We start from the raw sequence: 17,754 nt of genomic DNA on the forward strand, positions 1-17,754 counted from the left end.
GATTGACTATTATGTTGAGTGTCAATCACAATCATGTGGCGGCATGCTATAAATCAATCAACTAGCTGATAATCCGGATCGTGTCAATGAGTAATACTAATCAATTGTCTACTGAAAATATATTGTTCAATACTCTGTGCAATAAGACTAAAGTCACCAATAGTAATAGTCACTAAAAATAAAATCTTAGTAAATCGTTTCAAAACTAATCATGAGCTAATGTAAGTTGTTGTATCATAATGTATATACCGGTAATTGTTTTATAATTGGCCTACCTCCAAAATAAAATCATTACATTTTGTCTTTTTTTATCACACATTTTTGGCAGATAAAATATTCCAGTTGGCAAAAAAACAAAAAACAAGAGCATCACTAACGCTGCAATATACGTCCACATTCCTGCTTTGATTGATATGGTACTTTGTAAAATGAAGAGAATGAAATATGAAATTGCTGCAATGACTGTAATATGACAAGAGGCAAAGAAGGCTAGACGTGGGTTTGTTTTGCCAAATTTACAGACAAAATATTAACAAAAGATAGGTTGCCAGGCAACGAAACTGACGGCCACAGCAGCTTTATCGTCGGGGCAGTCAACAAGAGTTGTCGCATATATTTACTTTTTTCGGTAATGAAACATTTATAATACATTAAAATCTGATTAAGAGTAACAACTCATTGAGTAATTATAAGAAAAACTTTAGAATTTGTTTGGTTTTTATAAAGTTCTGCCCCATGCTAACGTTTAGTATACAAATCATCATGGATTTACTGATTTAGCTGTTCAAGTCATAAAGATTCATTGAAAATCAATATACTGGTTCGTCTCAAGACCTTAAACACTGTGTATAAATTTAAAGTCAATCGGATATTAACTTTAGCCTCTAGAGCGTCCACAAGATTTTTCAAAGTGATCAAGGGCCATAACTCTGGCAAAAATTATCGGAAATCGCTGAAAATCAATTGGATTCTTCGTCTCATGACCTCAACACTGTGTATCAATTTAATGTCAATTGGATATTAACTTTAGCCTCTAGAGCGTCCACAAGACTTTTCAAAGTGATCAAGGGTCATAACTCTGGCAGTAATTATCGGAAATCGCTGAAAATCAATAGTCTTCTTCGTCTCATGACCTTAAACACTGTGTATAAATTTAAAGTCAATCGGATATTAACTTTGGCCTCTAGAGCGTCCACAAGATTTTTCAAAGTGATCAAGGGCCATAACTCTGGCAAAAATTATCGGAAATCGCTGAAAATCAATTAGATTCTTCGTCTCATGAACTCAAACACTGTGTATCAATTTAATGTCAATTGGATATTAACTTTAGCCTCTAGAGCGTCCACAAGACTTTTCAAAGTGATCAAGGGTCATAACTCTGGCAGTAATTATCGGAAATCGCTGAAAATCAATAATCTTCTTCGTCTCATGACCTTAAACACTGTGTATAAATTTAAAGTCAATCGGATATTAACTTTGGCCTCTAGAGCGTCCACAAGATTTTTCAAAGTGATCAAGGGCCATAACTCTAGCTATAATTATCGGAAATCGCTGAAAATCAATAGGCTTCTTCGTCTCATGATCTTAAACACTGTGTATAAATTTAAAGTCAATCAGATATTCACTTTGACCTCAAGAGCGTCCACAAGATCTTTTGAAGTGATCAAGGGCCATAACTCTGGCAGTAATCATCGAAAATAGTTGAAAATCAATAGGCTTCTTCGTTTCATGACCTTAAACACTGTGTATAAATTTAAAGTCAATCGGATATTGAAATTAAACGTATAGAGCGTTCACAAGCAATTATGGACGACGGACAGGGGCGACAACAATATACGACCACAAGATCTTTTGAAGTGATCAAGGGCCATAACTCTGGCAGTAATCATCGAAAATCGTTGAAAATCAATAGGCTTCTTCGTTTCATGACCTTAAACACTGTGTATAAATTTAAAGTCAATCGGATATTGAAATTAAACGTATAGAGCGTCCACAAGCAATTATGGATGACGGACGGGGGCGACAACAATATACGACCACATTTCAATGTGGGCATATAAAAAGTGAGTGTGACACTGCCCCAGGGGGTCGGGGCATGTACCAAAATAAATAAAGAAAATAAAGGTGGGGGGCGGGGTGCCCAAGTTCAGATTTTGTCGTTGATACCGTGTGGTTGAAAGGTTTTTAATCTTATAATACAATGTAATTCGATTGTGGGTCTATTGGTAGTAGAAGTATATAGCTCAGGGTCTGTGCCAAGTTGTTTAATTATTTGATAGTCAAGGTTTTGACTGGAATGTCTCGGTAAATGGAAGTGGGAGGCGACTGGGGTGTCTCTCTTGTGGGTAATATCAGCATAGTGTTCCTTCAGCCTAATGCGGAAGTCTTTTAGTTTTGCCTACCTATTGCTTGTGGCACAGATTACAGGTCAGAAGGTTTATTACATTCTTGCTGTGACAGTTCCAGTTGTTGGGGCATTTGTACCTTTTGCCAGTTTGAGTAGAACAGAACGTGGTCCTCGGTTTGAGTGTTTTGCAATATTGACAATTAGGTAAGTTGCATATAGAGTCTAGGTATGCGTAACTTTTTCAACTAACTTGAGGTTTTCGTGTGGGATTTTTTATGGTGGCTGAGGTTAACAGATCTTTTAGGGAAGGGTTCCGTCTAAAAGCTGTAAGGCAAGGTAGGGGGAAGGCCCTGAGGCAATCCTGAGAGCTATGGAGAATATGCCAGTTGTCCTTAATGATTTTGCTAATGTGTACCGAAGTTGGATTAAAATCCGTGATAAAGACTGGACATTTGTTGGTCTCGGCGGTGGTTTTAGTAGTTAGATTTATCCTATGAATTGAATCGGCTTTGGTTCTGTTTGATTTGATTATATCTCTTGGCTAACCCCGTTGGAGATAGTAATGTTCCAGTTTGTCTGCATGTTTAATATAATCTGTGTGGCTTGTGCAGATACGTTTGATTCTAAGAAATTGGCTATAAGGTCCCTTATGTTTGATATGTGGCGGGTGGCATGAGGTGTAGGAAAGGTAAGAGTGTGTGTCTGTAGGTTTGCAGTAAAGGTCAAATGAGATTTTCTTGGTTACAGGGTTAAAGCTTACCATAGTGTCTAGAAACGGCACTTTGTGAGTAGAGTATTCGGCTGTGAACTGAATAGTTTTGTGGAAGGTGTTCATCAGTTGGAGGAAATCTTATAATTTGGAGTTTCCATGTGTCCAGATAAGAAAGATATCATCTATATACCAGACAAAGACTAAAGGTTTGAATGGTACTTTGTCTAACATTATTTGTTCTAATTCGCTAAGGAACACACAAGCAAAGCTGGGGGCTACTTTGGTCCCCATGTTAGTACCACCTATCTGGAGTTAATGTTTATTATTAAAAACGAAGTTGTTTTGGTAAGTACAAGTTTTAGGAGTGCGATTAAGTATGTGGGGTAGATTCTCCAATTAGGTTTATGTGTGAGGATGCTTTTGGCAACTGCTCGTAAGCCTTCGTTGGTGGGGATGTTAGTATATGGTGACAAGAATGACATCGGTTTCTCGGGTGAGGTCGGTGTCTTCTAATCTTTGAATTAAGTGTGTGGTGTCTCTGATGTAGCTGGGGTATCGAGGGACAAAATCTTTGATGTGTTCATCTATAAAACTACTTATTAATTCCGTGGGGGTTCCAATCCCGCTGACAATGGGTCTGCCTGGGACTTTGCCAGGTTCACAGGATTTATGTATTTTGGGTAGGAGGTAGAAGCAACCTGGTTTGGGGTCATCTACAATGAGGCCTTTGAGGAGTTTTTCCGTGATATGTCCTGATTGGTAGATTTTGGTTAGGAAAAGTGTGATTTTAGTATTGAATTCATAGGTGTGGTCCTCATCCAGTGGCAGATAAAAGGCAGTGTTGGAAAGTTGTCTTTCGGCTTTAAGGATATAATCTGATTTGTTGAGGATTACAACAGCTGAGCCCTTGTCGGATTTTTTTATGATAATATCGGGGTTTGTTTTAAGTTGGCCGATTGCCTCTCTTTTTAGTTTAGAGAGGTTATTTCTTTTGAATTTAATAGTCTCTGTGTTGAGTAATTGGTGTTTCATAACTATAAAGAAGATTTCTAAGTTAAGATTTGCACCTGGATTGGGTGTCCAGGAGCTTCGTGGTGCGATTTTTGGGTCCAATTTAGAATGAAAGGTGGGGGGGGGCGTTACAGGTGATTTCGCGAAATGATAGGTGATTCTCATTTTGTGGATTAAGTTTCTAAGATCTAGTAGTGTTTTACTGAGGTCTGTTCCAATGGGTGTAGGGCTAAAGGTAAGTCCTTTGTTTAGGACAGAGTGTTGTGGTGTAGTGAGCACCACCTTTGACAAATTGACAACAAACGACTTGGTATAATTTTTAGAAGTTTTATTAAGACAATCATTGCTATTTTGATTAAAATTACGATGTTTAACAATTTCTTGGACCATATGGTTGATCTTGGATTGGTTGAGCTCGGGGTTTGGAATTCTTTTTCTAGAAGAGGACCTTGACAGGTACCTTTTGTTGTTCTGGTTGAACCTGGAGGCTCGTGCTGCTGGTCTACGGGGTGGATTGAACGGGTGACCTTTTCCGAGGAAATGTTTTTTTGGATTCGTGAGTGAGTCGATCGAATCGGGGTTGAAGTCTTGATTTGCCCGTGGAGATTTCTCTCTCAATCACTGCCGTAATGGCTTGTTCTGCTTCTTTGAGTTGGCCAGAGTTGCATAAGCTGGTAAGCTTGGACTTTGTTTCTTGCAGATCTTTGTTAATCTGCTGGCAGGTTTGCTCTAAATGTTGTATGTGGATTTTAATCATGGTGAGGCAGTATTCCTTCGTGACGCAGGCTCTAAATTCCGCGACTTCAGTCTGGTAGATTGTGTTGCCAGTGCAAATTCTTGGCCTGAACGAAGTGGGCATGATCTTAGCCGTATGGCAAGATTCTAGAAAGTCGCCTTGTACTTGTAGGCGAGCAAGTTTGCTCCTTAAGTTCCTCACTGTTTTGTAAGCAGGTAGGATGTTCTCAGGTAGATTAACTCCTTTGACATTGGTTGACTGGTCTGTGATAGTAAAATTGACTCTTTGTCTTTTTGCTGATGGTGCTTCTTACATTAATGAAGTAATGGATTTCGAGGTGAACAGGGAGTCACGACTGCTCACAGGGGTCATAAAATTTGCCATAACTGGATGGATGGCGAGAGGAGTAATAAAATAGTTAGAAATGGGCGATTCTTCCAGTTATCCCAATTTTTTTATGTAACTAGTTTCGTTCGTATTGAACTCTTCAGACTGGTTAGACTCAAAAAGTGAAGTTCTATTTATACTAGTCCGCCTTTGCCCGAAACCCCGGTAAAGGACAGACAGGTCGACCTTGTACCATACCTAACCCCAGTATTAGGATATTCCTGAATCTAGACATAATACCGAACCCCGCCATAATACCAAACCCCGGTATCTCGCCCTAATTATGAACCTGGAATCGGTCTACCCCGACCTTTTGTCCCCTCGTTTTTTTCAAAGTCAAGGAATTGGCATGTTTCGACTCCCCGATTTTCTCCAAATCATCCTAGGGGGTCGGTTTTGGTCTCAAATGAAAGCCCAACATGTCCCTGACCCCATGAACTTGGTTTCAGATCGATCGGACCATTGGTACCACAGTGGATTGCATCCGCGCAAAGCATAGAAGGGCTAAAAGGCCAAAAGTCTGTATTTTCTCATCCAAGAGGGGTTTGGGCATGGTCCCCCTTAAACGGGCCCAAAACTGGAGCAAATAAGGGCCCCAAGTGGTATATAGGCGACTAGTGGTTCTGAATCGCTCATTGCAGACTAGTTTTCAAACTTTATCTTTAAAAATTCGCAGAAAAAAAACTGCTTCAAATTTGGTGTGCATCTGCCCAGTAGTCCCGGGCAGTCCTCCAAAAGAAATTCAGATCTCTAGTCCACAAGGGGGCCACAGGAGGGGGCCTACAAATTGGCTTTGGAGCCTTAAAAAGTAACCCTAATATAGATTTGGAGCCTTTTCAGCCTTCAATTGGCAAGTGTGCCTAAACCAAGTGCCCTATGAAATATCTGATTAGTGCAGTTGATAGCTGGGTGTCCATTCTATTATACTACCAAAGCAAGGCCCCAAACCTAACTTAGGGGCCCTATAATTTACTTTTTGCGTAACCCTAACACTTTTGTGGGACTTAAGACCAAAAACGTGTTTTGGGTAATAAATTGGCCAAAAACAATCACACAAAGCCAAATTTTTAGGTGCTGAATTCCGCTTAAAGTATCCCATCACTAGAAAAGTTTCAGATACTTCAGTCAAAAAATATAGACTTTATTTACGAAAAACGCCCGACTTCTGCATTAAAAAGTGACACAAATGTTTTCGCAAAAACCTTATATTTGATATACAGTAGAATCTGCATTAAGCAGCCACCCAAAAAAATTTTCACAACTGACCGCTTAACGGGAGTGGCCTCTTAATAAAATCTCGTTGCTTTTTGTGCTGACATAAATTAAATATTACGCTTGGATGCATTGGAAGCGGTAAATTTGACCGTCGCTGAATCTTGCGCCGAACGAAAATTCTTTACTCAAATCTCGGACATAACTTCTGTAAACTTGTCATTTTGTACCAACCTTCGATACTGTCTACCATTGTGATGCATTCGATAATATTTATCCATTTTTGTGAAGAAATTCGATGAATTAATTTTATTTTATCAAAAAAGCACATCAACAAAAAAACATCGCTAATTTTATCACCTATTTACAGGGGGTGTAACTCTGTATGTAATATTATAGGAGGCGCTAAAACGTCTGTTTAACAATAATACTAGATGATCGTGACAAAACTCGGTACTTTTATTTTATTCAATCAGTATCAAATAATGTGTCATTAGCGTGAAAACAATGATCAGGTTAGTCGTTTAATAAAACAAAAGATTAATTAACAGATAATTCCGGGTTGATTGTTATTTTTACATTTCTTTTTACCTGATTAGTGGGGGTCCAGTTAATTAACTACTACTCACGGGATTAGCGGGGGTGTTACAAAGAACGACAAGATGGTATCATTCTACAATGGCCGTTGAATGGGCGATGTTTTGTTGAATTTATTAGTAAAATAGTGACCGCTGGCCGAGTTAGAGGAGTGAGTGAGTGACCGTTGAATAAAGAGATGAAACAACAGAATTTCTTCGTGGGGAATTTATCGTGACCGCTTACAAGGAGATGTTGCTGAATAGGAGTGGCTGCTCATACAGATTCTACTGTATTACAAGGCATACATTGCGTGATAATCACCCATCCTATCTGGAAATTCATTTTTCTTCAAATTTTGGCGGCCATTTTTGAAATCAGGCAAACCCCAAACGAAAATGACGTCATAGATAAATCTTTTTTCAAAAATCGTGTTCAGCTAGAAATTTGGCATCTGGAAATTGCTGGCCTGAAATGATTTGTAAAACAATGTCTTATTGTGACACCCCTTGTTATATGTATATCAATGAATAGGCGGCCATTTTGGAAAAGATGGCCATAACGACCACCAGGGGGAGCTGCTGAGGTGGATATACATCCCAAAATAATCAGTAGGGTTGATGCCATCTATGTGCCAAGTTTCATGCTTTTAACCCAAAATGCACGATTCTACCAAAAATTCTTCCTTAACCGCCCCACTATAGGGTCCACAACCTTGATATACTATATTTTTACGCTATTTGAGAATGAATGGCGGCCATTTTGTCTGTCAATTTTGGGCTGATTTTCACGAAATTCGAACTCAGCCATCCTTAGGGTGTAACGGTGATATAATACTACGTTTTTTTAAATTGGATAAGAATTATGACATCTATAGGGTCCACAAGCTAAAAACGCGATTTTTTGTACAATCAGGGGCCATAATTCAGGAAGTTAAGGTCCAATATGTGTGAATATGGAAAGGAACCGAGATCTTTGGGTTATAAACTTACATTTCAAGTTTCAACAAAATCGGATAAAAATTGTGACCTCTATAGGGCCCACAAGCTAAAATCGTGATTTTTCGTACAAACAGGGGCCATAATCCATGAAGTTTTGATCCGATACATGCCAATATCGAAAGCAGCTGAGATCTTCTGGGGATAAACCTATATTTCAAGTTTCGTCAAAATCGGATAAGAATAGTGACCTGTAGAGAGTCCACAAACAATTGTGGACGGACGTCCGGACGGACAGGGGCGACGGCAATATACGTCCACATGAAAATGTGGGTGTATAATAAAATGAGATTCTCCACGCAATTGCCTACCGAAAAGTTACCTTGACCTTGAAAAAAAGTTTAAAGGAAGTGCCACAACAAGTCAATTTGCGTTTGGATTAATTTCTAGATTAAGATGGGACTTTTGGTCGAGTTCAAGGACATGGTTCAAAAGAACATTACACGACCTTCAAATACTGTTATGTGGTTCAAGGTACTAGGTCAAGGTCAAATAGGTGAAAAATGGCTCCAAAATAAAACTTCTTTTTCAAGGTGAATTTTCGACCCTTTGACCTTGACCTTTGACTTTGGAATTCAAAAGTAAGGTACGTAGAATGACCTTTCATATGTGACCTTGAACTAAGCCATCAGTCTCATATTTACTTGGAAACAGGTCAAAACGCAAAGGCCCTTGTAGAAAGATGTCCAAGAGGTCAAGGTCAAAGTTATTTTGTTGCCTAAGTAGATAATTGTCAGTGCTTCAATATATAAAAAAATGGTGGCTACATATGCATCACCCAGGGCACAGTGAGGCACAAAAGCCCAAAATACCTATTAACCAGCGGCTGCCAGGCAGGATACGCCCACATTTTCGAGAGATGGATAGAGAACAAGCTAAAAAGAAAGTGATTTTTCCTACAATCAAGGGCCATAATTCAGGAAATTACAATTCGATATACGCAATTATCGAAAGGAATCGGGATCTTTGGGTTATAAACTTACATTTCAAGTTTCAACAAAATCGGATAAAATTGTGACCTCTATAGGGTCCACAACCTTGATATACCATATTTTTACGCTATTTGAGAACGAGGGGCGGCCATTTTGTCTGTCAGTTTTTGACGTTAGAGCGTTCACAAGGACCAATAAAGTGAAACAAGGGCCAGAACTCTAGACGTAATAAATAGAAATTGCTGAAATTCAATAGGCTTCTTCGTTTCAATAATCTAAATAATGCATATAAATATTAGAAAGATCGGATGATAATTTTTGACGTTAGAGCGTTCACAAGGTTCAATAAAGTGAAACAAGGGCCATAACTCTAGATGTAGTAAACAGAAATTGCTGAAATTCAATAGGCTTCTTCGTTTCACTAATTGAAATAATGCATATGAATTTCAGAAAGATTGGAGTTAGAGCGTTCACAAGGTTCAATAAAGTGAAACAAGGGCTATAACTCTAGACGTAATAAACAGAAATTATTGAAATTCAATAGGCTTCTTCATTTCACTAACTTAAATATTGCATATAAATTTCACAAAGATCGTATGTTAACTTTTGGCATTAGAGCGTTCACAAGGTTCAACAAAGTGAAACAAGGGCCATAACTCTAGACGTAATAAACGGAAATTATTGAAATTAAATAGGCTTCTTCATCTCACTAATGTAAACAACATACATCAATTTTAAAACAATTGGATGATAACTTTTGGTGTTAGAGCGTTCACAAGAAATTGTGGACGATTGCCGGACCGACAGACGGACGGACGGGGTCGACAGCAATATATCAATATTTAAGCAGGCGTTTTCAAACCACAATTAAGAATCACGTGTCAACAAAATATTCAAATTCATACTTAATAAAAAAATTGGTGCACCTCGTTATTTTTCATATTTAATTCCCGTACGGTATTCAAATTTATGTCAATAATGTTCCTACAAAATAACATGACATCGTAATACCATAGAATGTAAGCGCGCCGACTACTGCCCATCCGTTTCAAATTCCCCCAAAATTGTCTGTCAATTTTGGGCTGATTTTCACGAAATTCGAACTCAGCCATCCTTAGGGTGTAACGGTGATATAATACTACGTTTTTTTAAATTGGATAAGAATTATGACATCTATAGGGTCCACAAGCTAAAAACGCGATTTTTTGTACAATCAGGGGCCATAATTCAGGAAGTTAAGGTCCAATATGTGTGAATATGGAAAGGAACCGAGATCTTTGGGTTATAAACTTACATTTCAAGTTTCAACAAAATCGGATAAAAATTGTGACCTCTATAGGGCCCACAAGCTAAAATCGTGATTTTTCGTACAAACAGGGGCCATAATCCATGAAGTTTTGATCCGATACATGCCAATATCGAAAGCAGCTGAGATCTTCTGGGGATAAACCTATATTTCAAGTTTCGTCAAAATCGGATAAGAATAGTGACCTGTAGAGAGTCCACAAACAATTGTGGACGGACGTCCGGACGGACAGGGGCGACGGCAATATACGTCCACATGAAAATGTGGGTGTATAATAAAATGAGATTCTCCACGCAATTGCCTACCGAAAAGTTACCTTGACCTTGAAAAAAAGTTTAAAGGAAGTGCCACAACAAGTCAATTTGCGTTTGGATTAATTTCTAGATTAAGATGGGACTTTTGGTCGAGTTCAAGGACATGGTTCAAAAGAACATTACACGACCTTCAAATACTGTTATGTGGTTCAAGGTACTAGGTCAAGGTCAAATAGGTGAAAAATGGCTCCAAAATAAAACTTCTTTTTCAAGGTGAATTTTCGACCCTTTGACCTTGACCTTTGACTTTGGAATTCAAAAGTAAGGTACGTAGAATGACCTTTCATATGTGACCTTGAACTAAGCCATCAGTCTCATATTTACTTGGAAACAGGTCAAAACGCAAAGGCCCTTGTAGAAAGATGTCCAAGAGGTCAAGGTCAAAGTTATTTTGTTGCCTAAGTAGATAATTGTCAGTGCTTCAATATATAAAAAAATGGTGGCTACATATGCATCACCCAGGGCACAGTGAGGCACAAAAGCCCAAAATACCTATTAACCAGCGGCTGCCAGGCAGGATACGCCCACATTTTCGAGAGATGGATAGAGAACAAGCTAAAAAGAAAGTGATTTTTCCTACAATCAAGGGCCATAATTCAGGAAATTACAATTCGATATACGCAATTATCGAAAGGAATCGGGATCTTTGGGTTATAAACTTACATTTCAAGTTTCAACAAAATCGGATAAAATTGTGACCTCTATAGGGTCCACAACCTTGATATACCATATTTTTACGCTATTTGAGAACAGGGGCGGCCATTTTGTCTGTCAGTTTTTGACGTTAGAGCGTTCACAAGGACCAATAAAGTGAAACAAGGGCCAGAACTCTAGACGTAATAAATAGAAATTGCTGAAATTCAATAGGCTTCTTCGTTTCAATAATCTAAATAATGCATATAAATATTAGAAAGATCGGATGATAATTTTTGACGTTAGAGCGTTCACAAGGTTCAATAAAGTGAAACAAGGGCCATAACTCTAGATGTAGTAAACAGAAATTGCTGAAATTCAATAGGCTTCTTCGTTTCACTAATTGAAATAATGCATATGAATTTCAGAAAGATTGGAGTTAGAGCGTTCACAAGGTTCAATAAAGTGAAACAAGGGCTATAACTCTAGACGTAATAAACAGAAATTATTGAAATTCAATAGGCTTCTTCATTTCACTAACTTAAATATTGCATATAAATTTCACAAAGATCGTATGTTAACTTTTGGCATTAGAGCGTTCACAAGGTTCAACAAAGTGAAACAAGGGCCATAACTCTAGACGTAATAAACGGAAATTATTGAAATTAAATAGGCTTCTTCATCTCACTAATGTAAACAACATACATCAATTTTAAAACAATTGGATGATAACTTTTGGTGTTAGAGCGTTCACAAGAAATTGTGGACGATTGCCGGACCGACAGACGGACGGACGGGGTCGACAGCAATATATCAATATTTAAGCAGGCGTTTTCAAACCACAATTAAGAATCACGTGTCAACAAAATATTCAAATTCATACTTAATAAAAAAATTGGTGCACCTCGTTATTTTTCATATTTAATTCCCGTACGGTATTCAAATTTATGTCAATAATGTTCCTACAAAATAACATGACATCGTAATACCATAGAATGTAAGCGCGCCGACTACTGCCCATCCGTTTCAAATTCCCCCAAAATTACCGTATTTTTCGGGTCATAAGTCGTTACATTTTTCAGCAAAGTCCGACATTTGTCTTATACTCCGTTTCGATTTATATACGGAAGGTAAAAAAATGACATCCCGAAATTTATTTGGCCGTAAACCGTAGTAAACATCGCTCTAATACAACGAGCGAGTGACACCAACTGCTAAATAATCTCATTCTACTATAAGCACGTGCTATCGTCTGAAACAATTACCGTAACTACTTACGTTATTCCAATCGAAATATTCGTCAACATTTCTTAGCGTGTTTATTTATTTATTTAAAAACATAAACCCCATTCAAAATATGATCATAAATCCGACAATATGCCATCAAAATAGAATCTTTTCTCCCGACATCAGACGTATTAGATTCGGCATGTTTACACCTCTTAATTCCACCTGTCTCGCGAGATTTCTACTTTCATTTTGCGCGTGTGTGAAATAGCTTTATTTATAACTTCGGCTTCCACTGAAGAAATATCACAGACAAGTTATCGGACACAATGTATATTGATTTGGGGTGTTATATACTATAAGGATATGTGACATATGACTAATGTCTACGGCCGACATCAAGGAGATTAAAACTTGAGACAATGGAGAAATCACAGGTTAATCTGACTTCTGTTCAGGACTGAATTGATGAATTGTCTGACAAAGAATTAAGTTAGCCAATGAAGGCAGATTAAGTAGTTAAATCAAGGTAGGTGTATAGACGGTATAAAACGATAAATATGTTGATCACTTAATTACCTAATCAATCCAGCCTATTATCAACGAAAATCGGGTTGAGTGGTAGTTATACACTCAGTACACTATATTAATTTTGGAATTTTGAATATTGTTTACCATGTCTTGATGTCCGATTGGGCATATTCCTGGTCAGACATGTCCGGAATATACGGGCAAAATCCCATCACTGGTTCTAATTAAAACCCAAATTTGTTTACGGTGTACCTTGCAGGACTACTTCTGAAAATTTTGAACTTTTATGCTTGAAATTTGGATCTGTCATGTCGTAAATGAAAATGTTGATGTACAGTGCGCGCGTCTATGGCAGCCATTTTAGATCGTAAACTTTTCACAGCGACCCAAACTTGTGAACTTTCTTCGACTGATTATAACGGGGTGGGTGGTATAAAAAGTAAATGTCTTTGACAAAATTTAATTTTTGCAAAATATTTTGACTTAGAAATATTTACCTTATGACAATTCAAAGAGGTGAAATTTTTGTATGACCTCTGATGACCTTGATTTTTTTTCTTGCACAAAGTCAAGGGCAAGGATTTGAAAAATGTACATGTAATCGACTTTTGTAGTACTTCGAATTGCAGTCGCATTTCGGACTTGGCCAAAAGCTCATATATGGAATAAGCTCAAGATGTAGAATTTTTGGATGACCTCCGATGACCTTGAATTTTTTTGCTTGATGAAAGTCATGGCTAAGGATTCCAAAAAAGTACCAGTATGGGCACATATGGCCTTAGGTCCCTTGGTCTTAGGTTCCACGATTTGGCCTTATGTCTCCAAAGGTATAGGCAATAGACTCAAGAGGTAGAATTTTCGGATGACCTCCGATGACCTTGAACTTTATTTTCTTGAACAAAATCATGGTCAAGGATTCCAAAAAAGTACAAGTCATGAACTTTTGTAGTACTTTGAGTCGCAGTCGCATTTCGGACTTCGCCGAAATCTTATATATAGAATAAATTCAAGAGGTAGAATTTTTGGATGATCTCAGATGACCATGAAGTTTTTTTTTCTTGAACAAAGTCCAGGTCAAGTATTCCAAAAAAGTTAATGTCATTGACCTTTGACATATTAAAATCTGGACTGTAGGTTTGGCCTTCTGTCCCACTACTCTTTGAATTTTTAAAAAATCAACTACAATGGGGACATGCCAGATACCTGTATAGGCACATCCCCCAAGATCCTAGGATTGCGCAGAATTATCTTAGTACCTCCCCACTCCCGAGCCTGGCTGTTAGGGCAGTTGCTTTATGTCCCAGGCCTTAAGTCCCACATGGCCTTAGGTCCCTTGGCCTTGGGTCCCATGATTTGGCCTTGTGTCCCCGAAGGTATATAGGAAATAATCTGAAGAGGTATAATTTTTGGATGACCTCCGATGATCTTGAACTTTTTTTTTCTTGAACAAAATCAAGGTCATTGATTCCAAAAAAGTACATGTCATGCACTTTTGTAGTACGACGAATCGCAGTCGCATTTCGGATTTAGAAAAAACTTAATACAGAAAATATGTTCAAGAGGTAGAATTTTTGGATGACCTCCGATGATTTTGAACTTTTTTTTGTTGAACAAATTCAAGGTCAAGGATTCCAAAAACGTGCATGTCATAAATCTTTGTAGTACTTCGAATTGCAGTCACATTTTGGACTTGGCCGAAATCTTATATAGGGAATAAGTTCAGGAGGTAGAATTTTTGGATGGCCTCCGATGACCTTGAACTTTTTTTTTCTTGAACAAAGTCAAGGTCAATGATACCAAAAAAGTACATGTCATGAACTTTTATAGTACTACGAATTGCAGTCGCATTTCGGACTTTGCAGAAACCGTGTATATACAATAAGTTCAAGGGTTAGAATTTTTGGATGACCTCCGAAGACCTTGAACATTTTTTTTCTTGAACAAAGTCCAGTTCAAGAAATCAAAAAAAGTAGATGTCATGAACTTTTCTAGTACTTCGAATTGCATTCGCATTTCGAACTTAGCCGAAATTCGGAAAAATGTTTATATAGGGGAAATACTCATGAGGTAGAATTTTTTGATGAATTCTTACGACATCCAACTTTTTTTTTCTTGAAGAAAATCGGTGTCATGGATCCTAGAAAGATAGGTTGCCAGGCAACAAAACATACGCCCACAGCAGCTAAATCGTCCGAGCGGTCGTCAAGGGTTGTCGCATATTTATTCCTTTGTACGTAATTGGGGGCCTTTACAAGACAGTTCCATACAGATCAGATTATAAATTTTGTCGTTTGAGGGTTTACAAGGTTCTACAAACTGAAAAAGGGGTCTCAACTCTGGAAGTAATCTACAGAAATTGTTGAAATTTGACAGGCTTTTTCGTTTTACTAATTTAATTAATGCATATAAATTTCATATAGATCACATGATCACTTTTGTCATTCAAACGTTCACAATCGCCATAACTCTAGAAATTATTGACGGAAATTGCTGATATTCAATAGACCTGTTTCACAAATTTAAATGATGCATATAAATTTCATACATATCGGATGATAACTATCATCAATAGAGCATTATCAAGGTTAAACAAAGTGAAACAAGGGCAATAACTCTAGAAGTAATTAATGTAAATTGCTGAAATTCAATAGGCTTTTTCGTTTCACTAATTTAAATCATGCATATAAATTTCACAAAGATCGGGTGATAACTTTATGCGTTAGAGCGTTCACAAGGATCAATAAAGTGAAACAAGGGCCATAACTCTAGACGTAATAAACGGAAATTGCTGAAATTCAATAGGCTTCTTTGTTTCAGTAATCTAAATAATGCATATAAATTTCAGAAAGATTAAATGATAACTTTTGGCGTTAGAGCGTTCACAAGGTTCAACAAAGTGAAACAAGGGCCATAACTCTAGACATAATAAACGGAAATTGTTGAAATTAAATAGGCTTCTTCATCTCACTAATGTAAACAACATATATCAATTTTAAAACAATTGGATGATAACGTTTGGTGTTAGAGCGTTCACAAGAAATTGTGGGCGATGGACGGACCGACGGACGGACGGGGGCGACGGCAATATACGCCCATATTGAAATGAATTCGACCTTTGACCAATATCTTCTAAACATTACATGCCTGCAATCAAAGATGTCAAGGTCATGTATATTTTTGGTAACCATGACCCGGACTTTGTTTTAAAAAAAGGTCAAGGTCACCGGATGTCAAATAAAAAATCTATAGACAGAAAATACCCTAAAAAACATCATATTCACCTTTTGACTGGTGACTGAAATATGGCAGATTGGAAATGTTCCTACAAGGTCTCGCTATGAAGCCAAATGATGTGTAGCTTCCGGGAACAGATGTCATAGATGCAATGAAATCAAGTTCACGTGGGTATGCAGTCTTATAATAAGCAATAAACACTGTGGGACTTAAGGCCAGAATGGTGGTCTTTAGTCCCACTACTCTTCGATTTTTTAAAAATCAGCCCCACGGGAAACAATCCCGATACCTATGTGGGCATGTTCCTTTGGGTCTCGCTGATACGCGAAAAAAAAATTGTTCAACCCCTACCCCCTTGGCATGACTTATGGGCGTTTCGCCTGATGTCCCAGAGCTTGGTCTTATGTCCCTGGCCTTATGTCCCCTAATTTTGGCTTTAAGTCCCACAGGGGACATGAGGCCAGGGACATAAGACTTGGCCCAAGTCCCATTTTGAAAGGGACTTGAGGCCAAGTTGGTGTTATGGACCCAGCCTTATGTCCCATATCTGGCCCTATATACCTTAGGAATATAGCAAACTCATGAACCCCGCCATAATATCAAACCCCGGTAAAACAACCCCGCCAAAATACACCAAACCCTAGTAAAATAACACCAGCCACCCCGCCAAATACTAACCCCGGAAAACTATTTTACCAGGGTCCCGGAATAGTATACATAGAACTTCACTTTTTGAGTCTAACCAGTCTGAAGAGTTCAATACGAACGAAACTAGTTACATAAAAAACTTGTGATAACTGGAAGAATCGCCCATTTCTACCTATTTGTGACCCCCCATGGCATACTGAGTCGCAATGAGGAAATTTTGAGTGATTGTTATATTCACATTCTCCGACTCATTACCTTCAATTTGATGTATAGTTTGTTTGAATCGGGCGAAAATTGACTGAGTTGTGACTGCTTAAAGCCACCCAACTCACCAAAGTAAGTTTTGAGAAAAATCAAGTTAAAGATTTGGTATGTTTCAAAAAAAAATCCCATAGCAACCAAGCCATTTATTTGCTGTTTTGTCATGGAATATTGTTTTCTAGAGGTTTTCAGGGGTGATGAAGACGAAAATTGTAGTAAAAATTTGATCCGACAATTTCCGCCATCTTTTATTTCAAAATGGACGCCAAAATGACAAATTTTCGAGTTTTCATAAGTTATTTGTTTATTAATGTCATTGAATGGGTTTTTGGGGGTGCTACATCAAACAATTGCAGTATAAGAGTAAATCCGATAATACCCGCCATTTTGTTTTCATAATGGCGACCAAAATGATAATCGTAGTAGTAAAATTAATCCGTCAATATCAACCATTTTGTTTTATCAAAATGGCGACCAAAATGACAATTCTGTTGTTTTTTTATCACCGTATATTTGTAACCGTGTCATTTTATATGTTTTATTAGGCATAAAGGTTGTAGCATCAGGGGTCGACTGGACTGTATCCTCCATCTTGTTTTTCAAAATGGCCACCAAAATGGCAATTATTGGAGTTCTAATACTTGGTACTCGTGTAATATATCATTTTAGAGGTTTTCGGGGGTGCTGAA

At 37.8% G+C, this 17,754-nt stretch overlaps 1 protein-coding gene across 1 annotated transcript in view; it reads right to left on the reverse strand.

Moving 5' to 3' along the window:
* LOC126830155 (uncharacterized) overlaps window positions 1-17,754 on the reverse strand; it is a 513,485-nt gene that overhangs the window by 11,974 nt on the left and 483,757 nt on the right. The gene's annotated exons all lie outside the window — the stretch shown is intronic.

This window comes from Patella vulgata, chromosome 1 (genome assembly GCF_932274485.2).
Source record: "Patella vulgata chromosome 1, xgPatVulg1.2, whole genome shotgun sequence".
NCBI lineage: Eukaryota > Metazoa > Mollusca > Gastropoda > Patellidae > Patella > Patella vulgata.